The 20,062-nt window shown below is 27.4% G+C and overlaps 1 long non-coding RNA gene across 1 annotated transcript; it reads right to left on the bottom strand.

Moving 5' to 3' along the window:
* Positions 1 to 231: 231 nt before the first annotated feature.
* Positions 232 to 4,311, bottom strand: LOC136085978 (uncharacterized). The gene is made up of 2 exons (XR_010641299.1): positions 737 to 4,311; positions 232 to 408 (listed from the first exon to the last, which is right to left on the bottom strand). It is a non-coding gene; the product is annotated as an uncharacterized LOC136085978 (long non-coding RNA).
* Positions 4,312 to 20,062: the final 15,751 nt, after the last annotated feature.

Below are 20,062 nucleotides of genomic sequence, written 5' to 3' on the forward strand. Positions count from 1 at the left end.
TATGATAATTTTTACAATTCTTTTAATTTAAAAATTACTTAAATAGTAATTTAAAATTAATCATCGAAGCTTTCAGAGAGGCTTAACTTAATCTGGTATTTGCTTCTTTATCCCATTTGGTATTCAAAATGTGTAGCATTTTTGATCTTTTACATGTGATGTTTTCCACCTATAACCCATGTGGGATTTACCTTAAACTAATATGACGAAATTTTATAAAATTAAAAAACGTGTTGCAAAATGAATTTATTTTAAAATAAATGCTATTAATCAATACATCCAAAATGAATATTAAAAATATTATTTTTTCTTTTGCGATTAACACGCCGTTTTTTGTCGACTGAATTAATTAAATCGCTTGCATAATACTAAGGTTTTTAGTATCTTCTAACTTTCTTCAAACATTTTCTTAAAATAAAATATAAATACAAATAAATATAAATATAAATACAAATATATATAAACATAAATATATATATATATAAACATAAATATATATATATATAAACATAAATATATAAATATATATATATATATATATATATATATATATATATATATATATATATATATATATATATATATATATATATATATATATATATATATATAAAGAGAGAGAGAGAGAAATTTTATTAAGAAACCTTATTAGTCGAGCAATTTTAATTATTAGCCACGTTGAAGTCATTAATGACTAAATATTTCGCAAATTATTATTTCCTAATTTATTACTTACAATGACTAACGTATTATGGGTAATTGAACACATATTATGCGTAATGAGCTTGAACCCATGAAGAGAATCCTGAAAAAAAGTGATCAATTATGAAAAGTAGTTGAACAAACAAACAAAAACAAAAATGTAAAAACCTACTTTTTCAATGATGTAGACGTTGGGTGCAATAGCCACTGGATGCAAAAGTATCTTTACTTTTTCGTCACACATATACGGCCTTCTATAATAACCGCCCTTGACATCGCGCAAAATGCCGTAAAAACTGAAGGTCGATTAAACTTTCATTTTTACTTATATTGATATATTTTTATATTAGGTAGGGTGTAATGGCAGTCTATGTTTTCTAATAAAAATCTCTAGTAAAGACGGAAATATAAAAAGAAAACCAAAAAGTTGGTAAAAGATAATCATATTTTTCGTATTTCAAATTTCATTAAGAATATTTATGTAATATTAAATAGTATCAATAACATGCAGAACCAAAACGAAGTATATATCGATATATTAAAAAGATAACTGTATTTTTAATTTTTTTTGCTAAAAATAGTAACAATCAAAATCACCAACAATAAAAAACACCAACAAAAGTTGATTCAAGCAAAAAAAAAGTTTTTTTGCTTGAATCAATTTATCTCAACAGGGTAAATATTTACAAATCCAAACATATTGAGAGACATATAGGCCAATGAGAAAATTAAAAAAATTACAAGTAAATAGCATAATAAATTACAAAACTAATTTTCACATAAATTATGATAGCTTTAGTATTTTGGGAGTGGTAATTAGTAAGTAATTCTTTAGCAGAATATTAGAATATACTCTGCATTGCTTTTTTGTGATTTTAAATTTATATTTAGCAGCAATGAACCGAAACTGAGTAACACAAAATATTCTGAATAAAAGGTCAGTAGCACCTTGAAAAAAAAAAAGCAAAATATTGACCATCAGAAAAGAGCATCAGAAGGAATTTCAAGTCTGCCTCTGTTTAGGCTATACAGATAACTTCCATATTTATAATAATAATTGGTAGAATTATCATAAATTTTTATTTCGCTTTTTTGCACATAGCCAGCTATGTAAACTATAACCACTAATATAGATTTATTAACTGAGCTTTCAAGATCATGTATATTATCCAGAAGTTCTTTTTCATCAGTAGAAATATCTCTAAAACATATGTCACAAGTATGACCATTGATACCATCAACAGGAATGTCAAGTTGTAATATCAATTTAGTATGTTGAATATTAATTTTTTCAATTACAGATTTAGCGTTTATAACGTAAGTACCTCCAGATCCCTGTCGAAGCTTAGGAAAAGCTTTTTCAAGTGGATCTGTTGAAAATCAACCTAATAAGACATACTTTGCTCCATTACTCAACAAAGTTTCTACAAGATCAATAAAGCCATAACAGGAATGCGCTGTTGCATTGCTATTATCTAGCGTAAGCTGTTTTTCACGCTTACCTGTAGGTTTCATAAAATTTGACAGTTCAGCAATATCTCATAACATTTGTAACTGTTGATCTCCAACTGAGTGGATTTCTTAGCATAATTCATTTCTAAACTGAATGCCAGAACCAATTGCTTTGACATTAAAAACATTCGAAAAAAAATTATTTTTTCAATAAATACAGCAGTACCTTCAAATGCTTTATTTTCAATCTCTGGATGCATTCTTAATGCAGCTACTGTTTCTTCGCAAAAAACAGGCAAACAAAACCTAACAGATTGTCTCTCTATTGGTTTTGGATAAACTGAGTTAGCTGTAAGTTTAGAGAGTTTAAAAAGACTATTGCACTCAGTTTTATATATAATTTCTAAATCACTTCACTTAGCCAAAGCCAGTTCTTTATTGTTCAAAAATTGAAGTTCCCCTGTCTTTTTTGTCAACCAATTGTTTCGTATAGATTTTAGTAGATGTACATAATCATAAAATAAATATATACCTGATGTTGTTAACCATGGTTTACTATCAACTGTTTTAAACATTCCAAAAAATCTTTGATTTACACGGTTACCATCAGTAATTATTACTAGTGACTTACTATTTTCAATATTATTTATCGTATCAACAATTTGTTGAAATTGAGCAAACTGAAATTCAGAGGAAAAACTTGCAACAGGTTGAGCTCTACATATAAATTCTGGACCTCCAAAAAGACATTTAATCATAAATGATAAAATTGTTTTAGCTAACTTTTCAGGGTAGTTTACTGCTTGACCAAACAAAGCACCTCTTTGGTAAAGTAATGAAGCTTTGACACAGACCTCATCAATTAGTAGTATGGAAGTTCTTTTCAATGGATTTAAATTCGTAAAAATACTATTTATGAAACTTAGGTCCTCCATTGAGCTTATTTTTGAAGTCAATCGTGTTAAAATCCTTATACTTGGCAACTTGTAGTCATTACACAAACATTCATATAAACTTCGTTGTAGTTGTAATTGATATTGTAGTTGTAGTTGTATAAATTGATATTTTTGTTGCAGTTGAGATAGTTCGACTTGCAAAGAGATACACAGCATTTCAAAGGCATTTTTAAGGCATATAAAAAAACTAATCTTTAGTTTGACAATATTATTACCTTATATTGTTAATGCCTTGAAACTTACAACGTTATCGTCTTGATGTTGCGCTATCTAATTTATAAACCAATCAAATTTTAAAGATTTTTTAAAAAAGCGCGACCCCAAACTTTCGTCTAATGTTAAAAGATAAAAATGTAAACACAGTATTTGGAGGTAGCCTTCAGTTTAACAACTTTGTTGTGCAATGTCAAGGCCTGTTATTATAGAAGGCCGCGGTCACACATAATATAATATTCTGAAACTAATAAACAAACATCTAAATTTCTATAAGTAAATTTATTCTTTGATCATTGCCTTTACATCCTATCTAATTTTTATATCATAATTTATTATGGTATTATTTATATAACATATCACAACAATATTATTATATTTGTGATGTTCAAATATCATATAAACATACTCTAACATGTTCATATGATATTTGAATATAGTTCTTGAGTATATTACCTGCAAACAATTGACTGATGCTAGTTCAAATGTTGTCAAAAACCAAGCATGCATGCATGGGACACTGCAGTGTCCCACAAAGAAATGCTGGTTTGAAAGTCAAATTTTCTTTATTAAAAAAAATATTAAAATTGGGAGGAGATAGGGAGGTTTCTGTAATTTCTTTTAGGCTCCAAAACTTTTAACTATAATATATAATAAGGTTCATAAAAACATATAATAAGGTTCATAAAACTTAAGGGATTTACAAAGTACATTGAGGAACAAAAACAGGTTATTTACAGGAAATTTTCAATTTTTAATCTGGAGTACCACAGTGTAATTGGGAATAAAGTCGCTGGGGCCAGTATTCAAAGTAATATGATCTAAACTAATATATAAATTAAATAAAATGCCTTAAAAATGCATGCAGTTATACATATTACTCCTGATAGTTAACTATATGTATAACTAGTTATACATAAAATTAGTTATATAAACTTATTTTTTAAGGTTATGCTTGAACAAATTAGTACCAATTAATTCAAATTCAAGATTTAGTTCAAGTTCAAGTTCTTATTTGTTTATTGTTTTTTCACTATTTTATATTTATTTGTTCAAATTTGTTAAGTAGTATTAATTCTTACTACAGTAAGAACGTGATGAACGTGATTTTATTAGTAACTTAATTTTACATTCAACATATTTTGACAACACCGTTAACATTTTAAATGATGACAGCTTTACTTTTCTATTGATGTTAAATTTATTACGTTTCAATAACTCATATTGAATTTTACTGAACTATTGTAAGCTTTGTAAGGGTTTGTTGTATATCAAATTTTGTTGTAAATAAAGTAAAAATAATATATATATATATATTTATATATATATATATATTTATATATATATATATATATATATATATATATATATATATATATATATATATATATATATATATATATATATATATATATATATATATAGTATTTAGGCTATGGGATCATCTATAAATGATGCCAGTAGATAGAGGGGCAGTGTGAGTTTAACAATAACTAATAATGGGGAGGGAATGTTGAGACCAAAATAATGTCAATTAAAAAATTGAATGAAAAAAAAGTACTATATTTTACTTAAAAAAAAAGTAAAACAATTTATGCTAGCTATGAGCAGGTTTTAGAGGCATTTACACCTACAATGTGGTCTAAAAGCTTCTTGCTTTTGTTGCTTAAAACTGTAAATCATAGGAAAAACAATTTAAATTCAGAAATTAGCTTGCTTATCTGAAAGAACAATTTGTGTTTTTTTTTTTTACTTTTAGTACTGTTGAGAATAAATGTATAATTGAACCAGAAAAAAATTGATGGTATATGCATTTTTTATATTATATTAACAATTCAGATATACCGTCATAATATGATAACAAAAACTGACATCATTTTCAATGGGAGATGGCAAAAATTGACTGAGTTTGATAAAGGGTGAAGGTGTTCAATAAACCGGATCATCATCTGACATCATTATGCATAAATGACCCTATGATTTAGGTAAAATAAGTAATCAATTTGCCATATTTCTCTTTAGAAAGTGTAAGAAAAAAGCATTGTTATGCTGAGAACCTACTTATTAAGCAAGCTTTGACCACCTATTTTATAAATTTGAGAGACAGAAGTGGAAGTGCGAATTGCAAAAGAACTAATAACAACGCTCCAAATTGATTTTAACTTTGTAGACTAACATTAATATGGTATTTAGAAATAATAAATGAAGATTACATGATTTTTATAATTTGTATTTATTTCCATTAATTATCAGTTGTCAGTCTCTATTTTATAAAATGAATTAAAAAACTATTAATTTATAGTATAATATTAATACAAAAATACTAGTTTCCTAATGCTATTACCATCACAATGTTAATGGTATTCGTTTTAAAGTGAAATTTTGTATCAATTTTATTGTTTTAATGTTATATATATATATATATATATATATATATATATATATATATATATATATATATATATATTCTTTTTACTTTATTTACAACACCATTTGATATACAACAAACCCCTACAAAGCTTACAATAATTTAGTTATGATACAATCTGTGTTATTGAAACGTAATAAATTTAACATCAATAGAAAAGTAAAGCTGTCATCATTTAAAATGTAAAGGGTGTTGTCAAAGTATGTTAAAAATAATGTTGAAAATAAAATTAACAAATAAAATCCCGTTCTACAATGATAAACATTCTTACTGTAGTAAGAAATAGTACTAATTAACAAATTTGAACAAATAAATATAAAATTAACAAAAACAATGAATAAATATGAACTTTAACTTGAACTTGAACTAAATCTTAAATTTGAATTAATTTGTTCAAACATAACCTTAAAAAATATGTTTCTAAAACAAATTATATGTATAACTAGTTATACATATACTTGAATATCAGGAGAAATATGTATAACTATATCAGGAATTATATGTATAACTATATCAGGAGTTATATGTATAACTATATCAGGAGTTATATGTATAACTATATGCATTTTAAGTTATACTATTTTATTTAAACATTACTTTAGATTATATTACTTTGAAAACTGGACCCAGAGGCTTTATTTCCAATAACACTGCGGTACTCCAGATTAAAAATTGAAAAGTTTCTGTTAATATCTTGTTTTTGTTCCTCAATGTAGTTTGTAAGTCCCTTAAGTCATAAGGACCTTATTATATCAAAAGTTAAAAGTTTTGCAGCATAAAAAAAGTTACAGAAACTTATCTCCCCCACCACCACCACCCTATTTTTTTCTTCTTTAACAAAGAAAATTGGGAATTCTTTGACTTTCAAACCTGCATTTCTTTGTGGGACACTGTAGTGTTCTATGCATGCATACTTGGTTTTTGACAACATTTGAACTTTCATCAGTTTATTGTTTGCAGATAAGATACTGAAGATCTATATTCAAATAACTATTATATTATCCTAATAATACGTCTATTTGCACAACTCTTGATCTTATTTCTATAAAGAAAGATAAACATTAATCGTGGTACTTACATACTTGCTTGCCATTCTCTATTTTAATATAAAATATTTTCACACAATATAAACGTAACGCAATGCAATGTCGATTTAAAAAATTTTTATTTAGCTTTTTTTAAAAAGTTTTTTTTTTAGTTTCCAGTTTTCAAATTAATTCCCATGCAAATCCCACAAGAAACCCACGTGGGATTTCCCATGTGTGTAAATACCATATGGTTCCCACATGTAACCCATGTGGGATTACCGACTTGGGTTTAAGGTGACAAATTTCCATACGGATACCACATGGGAAAATCCGTCCCACGTAAATCCCATCAATCACACACGGAACCCACGCGGAACCCATGTGGGACGCGGTTTTATTTTTCACTGGGTACCGATCCACAAAATAAAAATGTATTTCAATAGGATTTTTTTGTGACGCTTTTAAATATCTTCATTGTTAATAGTTTTGAACACAATGTGAACAAAATTATTTATATTATATATTATATAATGTAACATTATAAACTACTAATTTAGTAATTTGCGTATAGATTCTTTATGCCATAATTATTAAAAGATTTAAAACAAATACCTACCATTTGAATTGTTAGGTAAAAGAGAAGGCTTTTTGCAATTTGTTTGTATATTGCCTTGTGATTCAGAAGGAACACAAAGTTTGAGCTCATGAGAAGATGATTGGAAAGCAAATGGCTATTTAGAAATTGAAGAAGAAAATGTTAGCGAAAAGGAAATACTTGGTGCAAATGACTTTGGAGTTAGAGGAACAGCAATATCATCATCATCATCATCATCATCATCATCATCATCATCATCATCATCATCATCATCATCATCATCATCATCATCATCATCATCATCATCATCATCATCATCATCATCATCATCATCATCATCATCATCATCATCATCATCATTATCATCATCATCATCATCATCATCATCATCATCATCATCATCATCATCATCATCATCATCATCTGATTCTGAGTCAGACGGAATTACCTTTTTGCTGTTTTTTGCTCAATAAAATGTAAAAAGAACAAAGAGAAAATTAAGAAGACTTTAGAAAATCTATAGTGAATCTGTAAAGTAAGTCTTTGCCAAATTTATTAGGAATATTCAAATTTGTTGACTCAATAGAATTTAAAAAAAGTAAAATCATATGAAAATTTTTCGTAAAAATAACATTTATTATAGTTTGCTATCCATTAAAATGTTTAAATGATGTTTATATACCAGACTAAAAAAATTACCTTTGTGGCCTATAGATTTCTGTATCCGTCGTTTGTAAATCAGATGTTGTCTCTGCTTTTCGCAATTTTTCCACTGCTCTTTCATAGTTAGCTAAATGAAAAATAAATGGGTGTAAATCCAATACTTAAGTAAAATAAATAAATAAACTAACATCTTCTAAGGAGATTTTCCATTATGATGACCATGGTAAATAAATGTATTAAATTGCTTATCAGTTCTTGACGGAGAAGAAAGTTCAGGAAATATTATACTATTGTTGAAGTACTCCCCTTTCTGTGTGCACCTTTCACAGCCATAATATCCAGAATGCCCTTTTGTACACTTTAAAAATGCAGTTGCCTCACAAATAACAGCATCAAAAGCAATATTAAATTTTTTGTCATCAAAGTCAATTCTTGCTACTGTCAACATATCTTCAACAAAAGCTTTTAAATAATCATTGACAGAATTTGGCTTGAAATTTCCTGAGTAGATGCCTATTGTAAAGACACCAAGATGAGGTAGTTCATTTACCATTCCAAGAATAGGCAAAATACATAAATTTGAACATCTTGATAAAGGTACGCCATCAATATTTATATGAATCGTTAATGTATTTTATATATCATTCAAGGGGATTAATAAAGTTTTCAAAAGTAAGCGCAGAGAGTTAGTTAATCCGAAATGATAATGTTGACCACCTCCGCAAGTCACTATATCAGTTACTTTTGAAGTAGATGGTAAAGTTCTGGCATCTGATGGTAAGTCTAAAATAAAAGGCTTAAGAATAACCAGTAAAGCAAATGCTGCAGCAAGTAAAATGTTATACTGAGTTGCTCATACAGCTAAACACTCACGAGCAGAAATCGGCTCGTTTTAAGTGTTCTCAAATTTTTGAAAGTCAGTACCAAAATCATCAAAGTCATCTAAATGTTCATTATGAAGATTAGCATTTTCATTAAACATTGAAAAATCATATTTATATTGAACAGAAAAATCATTACCTTGTAAATTTATAGTTGAATTTCCCTAATTGAGGAAAATTTAATAGACGAGACATCAATAAAATTTAGATCAGAATCTGATGGATTTGTTTGATGATCAAACGACTCTATAGCAGCAACCCTATGATGTTAATCTGCCCACGCACGAATGAGACGTTTTTGACTTTTGTTTAACACATTTTTTAAATATGTTAAACAAAAAACTTTACAAAATTATTAAGATATAGGTAACTTCACAGTGCATCTGTTTTTAACTTAAGGCGCGATAAAAAACTGTTTAATCCAACAGCCGTTCAGAATAAAGACAAGGGTTCGCAATAAAAAATCCACGTGGGTCTAATATGGGCAACCCATCAGATATAAAAATGGTATTATTTGATAGGCAACTCATATAGGTTCCATGTTGAATCTTTAACGCAATCCCATGCCCTTATCAGCCCCTTTAAACCTTGTTAAACACACATGGGGCCCATGTGAGAGTGTTGGCTGGGTATATATATTTATATATATATATATATATTTATATATATAAATTTATATATATATATATATATATTTATATATATATATATATATATATATATATATACATATGTAAATATATATATATATATATATATATATATATATATATATATATATATATATATACATATGCAAATATATATATATATACATATATATAAATTTATATATATATATATATATATATTTATATATATATATATATATATATATATTATATATATTTATATATATAGTGCTTATAACAATTTTTTTTTGTATGTAAATTTTAATTTTAAATATACTTTATATATAAATATGCATGTAAAATATATAGACTGAACTTTTAATTTTTTTAAAAATACAAATATATATATATATTTATATATATGTATATATATGTATATATATATATATATATATATATATATATATATATATATATATATATATATATATATATATATATATATATATATATATATATATATAGTGCTTATAACAATTTTTTTTTGTATGTAAATTTTAATTTTAAATATACTTTATATATAAATATGCATGTAAAATATATAGACTGAACTTATAATTTTTTTAAAAATACAAATATATATATATATTTATATATATGTATATATATGTATATATATATATATATATATATATATATATATATATATATATATATATATATATATATATATATATATATATATATATATATATATATATATATATATTTAAACAACTTTAAAAAGTATTCTACACAATAGAGAGCTCAATGTTCTTAAAAGAACAGAGCAATTATATATTAGTAGAAAATAATGTGTTTCATCAACAAAGATTCATCAGAAATGGATGATCAAATTAATAAAACTTCAAATTATACCAAAAATTAAATTACAGGAAGTTGCAAATGTCTTAACTACTCTAAATTTTCACACATTTGTGTAATTTGCTGACACTATTATAAAAAGAATTCTTTAGAAATGATTACTTACGCTATTTTTTTTTTTTTTTAAATGGTTTTTAAAAAAGGGTAGTCAATGTAAATATTATTTGAACTCATTTATTTTTAAAGTTTTTTAGGAGAAACTTATTTTCGTGCCTACATTCAGAAATTAATTCCGATCTTTTGTTTAATAAGCATTCTTGATTTGCAAGTGTAATTATTTCAAATTTTTCTTGTTGGCTTAGTATGCATTTTTTGGAAATATTGTTATATGCAGGCGCTGTTTTAAGGATAGACCAATTCAGTATAAAATCACCAATATTTTTTTCTTTTAATTCCCATATATATTTTGACAGCATGGTGTCTTTTGAATACTTTTTATTCTTGAAAGATTGCTTATGATTGGCAAAACGTTTTTTCCCTTCACCCTCTGTTATGCCAATATATTGTTTATCAGGTTCATTCTTAGAGGAAACAACACATTTATATACCACATTTTTTGATAAACAACTTCCACTCATTGAAGAATTGATTCTTTGTTTACAATTACAATTTTCCGTAGTTTTTTCATTTAGGATTTCTTTTTTGTTTAACAAAGCCTTATTGTGACCTTTTATAATTCTTTCCATATTTTTTGTGCAGCTGTAGCTAACTTTACTTGTATTTCGATTAAAAATTTTATGTAATTTATTAGATCGTGGGAAATACTTATCGACCAATTTTAAAAACACTTTTCCTATGTTAGTAGAAACATTTTTGCTATATGGGGGGTTGAACCAAACTACATTTCTAGTTCTATTTCGTTTTTTTGTATTCTTTTTTTCAGGGTCAAATTTTAGTTCAAAATTTTCAAAACCACCTTTTTTTGAGGGCATCTTCAAATATTCGTTTAGAGGAATTGAATACATTTTCATTTGAAGAGTTTTGGTTTAGTCTGTTATTAATTGAAATCAGGATTTGTTTTAGAACTTGGGGTGGATGGTTAGAGTTAATGTTAATATATAATAGTTCATCGTTTGGTTTTTTGAAAGGCTTATATGAATTTTCAGAGAGGTTAAATGTGGCATCAAGAAAATTCACAATTTTTAAATTTATGTTTATCTCGATGTCTTATGTCTTAACTATGTCTTAACTTAAATCATAAACAGGGAGGAGTGGCTTAAACATTTGAGAATCAAATATATTTCTACCATATTTTTCAATCATATGCTAAAATCTATTAAAATAAATTGACTACAAAGAGATCAGTATATAAATGGTTGGTGCGAAAGCAACCTACCATGGCCCGTTTCATAGATTTTTACTGCTGAAAATTTTCTGAAACATAATAAATAGGTTTTGTAATTTTCAAAATATGTTTTAAAATATAAAAATACGCGTAGAAAATTGTTAGAACAACGCCTCTCTTACTTGTCTTTAAAGCAAATGTCTATGATAGAGAGGTTAACATCTATTAGAAATATTAATTATGGTGAGAATTAAACTTTTATTAATTTTGACAAATCGAAATTTTTTAAAAGTTGACATATTTTATGATCTATCAATGTTTTTATTCCTAATTGTGACTGATATATATATATATTTAAATTTTTTTTTAAATTGATATTGTTTTTTTGCTAATAACGAGTAGAAATTAATAGGCGTCTTCCCACCACCCAGACGTGTATTGAGCACCTTAGGGTTTCTCCATTTAAACTCATAAGCAGAAAAGAGGAAATAGGAAGATGAAGTTGGAAAAAAGGTACTAGTTTTAGACAACCAACCCGGTGTTTAATTAAAGATATCAGTCAGTATAAAGTTATTTAAGTTAATCTAAGTGGTAATCGTTAACTGAAAGCAAAGATGAACTATTTTCTGTATATATACACTACTGTTGGAAAAATTGTGGACACTACGAAAAATGTTTCTCATCATTTCTTGCCAAAAAGAACTCAATCAAAATAATCACGTTACGTGTTCTTGCATTGTTTATGTATACTGTCACCTTGGTTTTTTTAAAATTTGTGCGAAAATTTTTTGTTGTGGTATAAAATGTTTTTTAAATGTTGTATATAGTAAAGTTTGTGTAAAAATCCTAACTGGACTTAGCGACTATGTGGGATATTTTACAATGCATATTATAAAAATTTTTCTGTTCTTTCTTTGTAATAAGTGAAATTACACCTGGTCCGTATGTGCTGTTTAACAGTACATTTTCATTGTTTTTAGAAATTTTTCGATTACTGGTACATTGTTATGCCTTCTAAATGTAGAGAAAATATATCTAATGATTTGAAATTAGCAGTTGTGAAGCAGCATGGTATGGGGTACTCACCAGACAGATATCATCATAGTTTGGTGTTTCTCATGGTGCTGTTGGATCAATTAACCGATTTATGACTACCTAGTAAACAAATTCAAAACTCTGTATATACCAAATAAAAATATATATGAATAGACGAATCACTGCTGCTTTGGAAAGGTCATTTAAGCTGGAAGCAATACATTCCAAGCAAGCGTTCCAGATTTGGAATGAAGTCCTTTGCATTATGTGAATCAGCTACTGCCTATATTTGGAATTATTTTTTGTACACTGGTAAGGAAATAACTGACAGTTTTGCACCAGACATGAAAAAATACAAATATCAAGCTACTAAAATTGTTATTACTCTAATGGATAATTTAATTGGTAATGGCTATTGTTTACACATTGATAATTCGTATACATCTTATAAAATTTGCAAAGTATTGCTGAATTATAATACTGATTGCATTGGTGCATAACATAATAATTGCAAACAGTTACCGCAGGATATAAAGAATGCTAAAATTAAAATTGGTAATACTTTAGTTCTATATGATACTAAAACAAATATAATGTGTACCAAATGGAGAGACAAGAAAGATGTGCACATGCTGAGTACCTGTGTTCAAAATGATACAATCACTGTTAATAGAGCTGGCAGAGAAAAAATTCTTCCTCTAATGATACATGAATATAACAGAAGCATGGGTGGTGTTGACCGATATGATCAAATGTTGACAACATATGAATCCGAAAGAAAAAGACTAAAAAAATGGTACAAAAAGATTTTTTTGCATTTGATTAGCGTTTGTGCATTCAATGCAAATATTATAAACAATATGTTATCACCTAATATGACATCCTTACAGTTTAGAGAGTCCATTATCAAAGAGAGCATTGTTAAATACCATGAACCAATCGAGAAAAAAAGAAGTCGAACTCGAGTATTACCTTCTCCTTTAAGATTAATAGAGTGTCATTTTGTTGATGCTATACCAGCAATAGAAAAAAATATGAAACCAAGTGGAAGGTGTGTTATCTGCTCTGAAAATAAGATTAGATCAGATACTCGATATATGTGTCAAGATTGTAATGTTGGTTTGTGTGTTGTGCCTTGTTTAAAAGTTTACCGAACAAAAGAAAAATTTAAAGGTTTTTGTAAATAATTGAACTTTTGTTATTATATTTTAAATGTCTTGCAAATCTTTGTTTTACTTTTTTGTTGCCTATAAAATTTAGTTCCTCGCTGATATTATAATAATAATAATAATAATTAGAGATTAAAGTGCCATTATTTACAACAATCACAATAGTGATGAAGTAATTCAGAAGCACTAAAACAAGTTGGCTATGAGTTTGAAAAAGCGTTTATAAAAAGTTCATATTTTAGTCTTTTTTTTAAATGTTTCTAAAGAGGTTGAGTTTCGTGTGTTCATAGATAAACCATTCCAAATTCGAGGTGCAGTCATACAAAAAGAAATTGAGCCTAGAGAAGTTTTTTGTTGACGACGTGTAAGTTGACAACTGTCTAATGATCTAGTTTTTTGTTTTGAAGTTCGAACTTCTAGAAGTTCAAATAAATATGCAGGATTTATATAATAAAATTTTATATGTGATAACTGATATCTTATAGATTATTCTTTGATTTATTGGTAACCAATGAAGAGATTTCAGCAATATTTCTGAATTTAAATGAATAGGAGAATGGAAAACGATTCGAGATTTTGAATTCGTTGGAGTTTTTTAATATTTTTTGATAAGTACCAGATAAAAGACTGTTGCAATAGTCAAGCTGAGTGTTAATAATGCCACATGCAATTGTATTTGCAGCTTCTTTAGTCAAACATGGGCGAATGTGGCAAAGTGCACGAATATGGTAATTGCAGGATTTAATAGTGTTGTTTTTGTGCTTGTCCATAGAGAGCGATGAATCTAGGGTGATGCCGAGGATTTTTACTGAATTTATCGTTGTTAGTGTTGTTCCAGAAATAACAATTTTTGAATCATTTTTATGCTTGGTAATTTGTTTTCTAAATCGAAATAAAACAGCTTCTGTTTTATTTGGGTTGAGCAGAAGTCCATTTTCTAGAAACCATTTTGTTACTGCATCAGCACACACATTAATTTCATTAATGCTATCTATGCCTGGGTTGATGACAGTATAAAGTTGGGTATCATCAGCATATTGATGATGATTGGTACCGAGTTTAGCTATAATACGATATATAGGTGAAACAAACATGGAAAATAGAAATGGGCCTAATACACTACCCTGTGATACTCCTGTTGAACTTGCTATTAGTCTAGATTTTGTTGATCCAATAGAAACAAAAGATTTTCGAGAGTGCAAGTATGATGTCAGCCATTTTAGTGCAATATCTGTGACACCAAATTCATCTTTAATATGGGAAATCAGCAGGCTGTGATCAATTGTATCAAATGCTGAAGATATGTCAAGAGATAGGAGAATAGTGTTCAAAGCATCATCAATGTTTAGCAGGATGTCATTGCATATCTTTAATAGTGCTGTTTCGGTTTAGTGATTCGATCTAAAACCAGATTGTAAAGGGTTGAAGTTAATAGATGAAGTTACATGTGGAAGAAGACGAGATAATGCAAGCTTTTCAAGAATTTTGGAAATTGTATTGAGATTTGATATTGGGCGTAGATTTGATAAGTCAAATTCTGCTAGTCCTGATTTTTTGGGAATTGGTGTTATTTGAGCAACTTTATATGAGGCTGGGAAAATTCCAGATTTGAATGAGAGGTTAGCAAGGTGAGCTATAATTGGACTGAAAAGTTCTGAACAAGATTTAAGGATGTATGTTGGAATAATATCAAGTGGCGATGTCTTAGGTTTGAGAGCTTTGATAATTTTTGACACATCTGTAGGTGTGACTGTACTAAAATGTTGTTAAAACATTTACCGGGGGATGTAACTCTGAGATGAATTTGGATTTTGGATTTTTTGCAAGCCTTTCCTGGACAGTATTTTTTATACTTTCAAGTTTGTTTATGAAATATTGACTTATTATATTGCATTTTGCTTCTGGTATTGTGTTTTTAGTTTTAGAACTATTTGAATGTAGTAATTTCTTGGCAATATTCCATGTTTCTTTCTGATTACCATATGCTGAATTTAGTTTTTCCTTATAGTGATTACATCTGGATTTATGAATTGCTGCTGATGAATCGCGGCATGAAATTCGATATAGTTTTTTATCTGATAAGTTTCCAGTTTTTTTATAACGACGCTCCAGTTTTCGACGTCTGATTTTTTTATTCTTGGCATCTGAAGATAACCATTTATCATCATGTTTACCAGGTCGCATTGAATATTTCCGAATGGGTGCTAAATGATCGAGAACAGTTGTTATATTTGCTCTTATTTGTTCAGCATAATCATCCACATTGTTTTCAGGTGATAAGCAACATGACATTACTTGCAATTCTTTTATAAAGCATGACAAGTTTAGTTTTCTAAAGTTTCGTTTTGAAAACCAAACAGTTTTACTATTTGAAGGTTGATGATAAAGTGCAACCCGAATCATATAGTGATCTGAAATACCCTCATCAGTTACTTGAATATTGTTGAGTGAAATGTCATCATGTCGATTTATTACTAGATCAAGCAAGTTGGCTATACCGGTAGAAGATGATATGCGGGTTGGAGATTGAACTCTTTGTATAATGTTGTAGGTGTCAAGAATCTCAGCAAGTCTTGGATTGCAGGTTGTTGGAGTAGTACCTGGGCAGTTAAAGTCACCACACAGAAGTATTTCTCCAGATAATGTTTGAAGTTATTCTAGGAGATCAGATAATTCGAAAAAGAAAACATTTGTTGGAATGATTGGATTTGATCGGTAAATAGCAATAATATTGTAGATATTATTTGCCAGATTTAGTTTGGCAGATCTACGTTCATAAGAAAGGCAGGTAGACAATAACGAGAGTGGTTTGATATTTAAGTTGTCCCGGTATATTATTGCAACGCCTCCTCCACGATGATCTGATCGACAGTATTGAATTGTTTTAAAGCCTGTTGGGGCCATATCTTCTTGAATTGCAGGAGGGTCGTCTGACTTTATCCAAGTTTCAGTGAGTATAAAAATACCTAGAGAATGATTATGCACTATATCATGAATGATAGCAGATTTTTTTATAGCAGATTGAACATTTTGTATACCCAAGTTTAATGTAGAGGATCTTTTAATTTTTATATATAAATTATGCTGATTTGATTTCAATCCATTTGAGTTCACCTGATCGTATACCCCAATAATATTTTTTTCCATTATGCACATTGTATCGTTGCCCCCCATTTGTTCCCTCGACTTCATGAGCAAGTGCTGCGTTTCTAGAATTTCTAACTTTTCTGAGTTCACTGTCGAACAATCTCTCGTTTGCAGTTTTGTCTTTGTTAATAAGGATATTTTTGAAGTTGATATTATCATTTAACTTTTTGGAATTTTTTATCAAATAGTTTTGAGTTTCTTTGTTCTCCAATTCAACTAAGATGAGGTTAGGCGGTCCTTCAGGTCTTTTAGTATTTATATTTAGTCGAATTGTTCTTTTTGTATTTGTTATTGAAAAATCTGGTTTTATTGCTTTTAGTAATGTTTCGATGGTTTTTTTATCATTTTCTTCATTAATTTGTTTGTCTAAAGTAGTATGATCAGCTACCCCACTTATAATGATGTTTTTGCCATCATTACCACTTCAGTTTCTTTTGGTTTTGATTGATTTTGCTGAATTGATGTTGCTTGTGCATATGTGAATATTGTTGTTGGTTTATTTGATGTTGCTATTGAGACATTTAACTTTTCATCTTCAAGAATTTTAAGTCGCTTTAAAAGGTCAGAAACAATATATGATATTTTACCACACCATTTATGCATATTTTTGGTAACTTCAGCAGATGCACTAGGAATTGTTGGCCAATTATGCTCCTCTAAGCATTCATAGTCGAGCTCCATGTTTTTTTTTTTTTTTTTTTTAATATATTTTTTATAAATATATGAGAGAGCTACCACGCTGAATAACAGTGGATTACCTCTTGATGTCTTTCGTTGGAGGGTTACCACCCTGAATAACAGTGGATTACCTCCTTAGTATATATATTAACCTTATTAACACAAATACTGAAGTAGTTTAGATGTGTTTTTTTCTGTTATCAAGAAATGTTAAATGCTAAAAGGTTTTTTTTTTATTTTTTTAATTTTTTTTTTGCAATTTTCGGCGTACCGAACGAAAATTAATTAAACAGTTAAAGAAATCGTTAACAAAAATATTTTGCCGTAAATAATAAGGCGATTTTTAAAATTACGCCACAGTTAAGGGGTTAAAGCTGTTATCAGGGCCAAAGACTATTCAATAGACTATATGGACTTTACTTAACTGTATTATTACTGTGTTTTTTGTTCAACATTGTGTGCATCACTTAATGAAATCCTTAGATCAGTTACTATTTTTATAAAATTCAAGGGTGTCCACAATTTTTCCAACAGTAGTGTATATACATATATATATATATATATATATATATATATATATATATATATATATATATATATATATATATATATATATATATATATATATATATATATACATATATACATATATATATATATGTATATATATATATATATATATATACATATATATATATTATTCATGTAATAAAGGTAACTGTTTCTTTTGTAGCAACAAAAACCTTTTTTTTTACTGGTTTTTTTTTTCGGCCTCAAATCGTATGCATTTTAAAAAATAGCTTGCGTGTGCCTAGACCAGGTATATTAGAGATCTTGCATGCAAATATATGGTTGAGTTTGGTTTATTTTACTAAAATAAATATATTACTAAAAACATATAAACTAAAAATTTCAAATATTTACTTTTAGTTAAAATAAATCAAACTGATAATAAATCTTAAGAGTAAAGAGTCCAAAAATTATTTCTAACACGTTTAAAAATTGTTTCTGTACAAGTGTTGGGGGAAAAGATTCTGACTTTCCCAATGTTCCGTTATAACTGCATCAGAGCACTTTATTTCTATCATATGGAAATACTTAAAATTTTCAGCCGTAAAACTATTCACTTTTATGTAGCGCAAATCAAAAAGGATTAAAGTCTTATTGTACGACATTTATTGGGGCTGATCCCACAATTCAAAGTGTAATGCTTTAAAAGGTGTATCAAATATCGGCATTTCTTTCACGATACACGCAAACTAAAGGTGAAGTTTTAAAATCTTTCAGCTAACAATTAAAAAAAGTTTCACTTTTAAAAATGAGGCTTTTCATCATTGGCACTTTAATAGCTTTTGTTGCCGGAAAACGTAAGCAAAATTATTTTATAATTTATGATATAAATTTTAATATAAACAATATTATACATTAAAATTATTTATTTTATTAGAATATATAACAAATCTTATATAGAAAACAGTTATCCAAAGGTAGCACACTATTGTAGCACCCTAATTAAAATAATTCATCTCCGAACAAATTTAAAATATTAAAACAATAATAATAAAATATTGTATGTGTTTTAGAAATTAATACTTTTTTTATTTTTTGATAAAATGGCATCATTGTATAATAAATTTTTAAAATTATGTATATTTTTACTTATAGTATTTTTTACAATGTTTTAGATTTTAATGATAAACTAATAGTTTTTTTAAATGTTAATTTGTTTATTTTTACATGTAAATTTTTCCACGTTTCCAGTAACTAATTTTCTCGTTTTTTTAGTTTAACTAAAGTAACTGAAAATAAAATTATCTTTATTTTGAAGTTTATTTTACACTTAAAACAAATAATTTTTAAGATTTTAGAAACAACTATTGTAAAAATTTAAACAAATAAGTACTTTTTAGTAAAAGTTTTTAGTAAAAAGTTTCAAAACAAGTTTTGGTTTGAAACTTTTTACTTAAAACTAAATACTTTGGTTTTTTACTAAAGCTAAAAATTTTGGTTTAAAACTATTTTTTTCCCCTTATATTTTGTGCTGTAAATACTGAGCAGAATAACAAATATGTTAAACAAAATTATAGAAAAAAGTTGAACTTTTTTTTCCCAATAATTTGAGATGCAGAGTCAAAATAATAGGATTTTTTTAACGCAATAAGCTGATGTTTACCACGCGAGCAAAGACTAAAACTTGCATTAAAATGCTTCAAATTACCCTTAATGCACGATCTAAATAAGAAGTATTATCTTTTTAAGCAATAGAAGTTATAAAATGTAATGCGTTAATTATTC

This window comes from Hydra vulgaris, chromosome 10 (genome assembly GCF_038396675.1).
Source record: "Hydra vulgaris chromosome 10, alternate assembly HydraT2T_AEP".
In the NCBI taxonomy this organism is placed as follows: Eukaryota; Metazoa; Cnidaria; class Hydrozoa; order Anthoathecata; family Hydridae; genus Hydra; species Hydra vulgaris.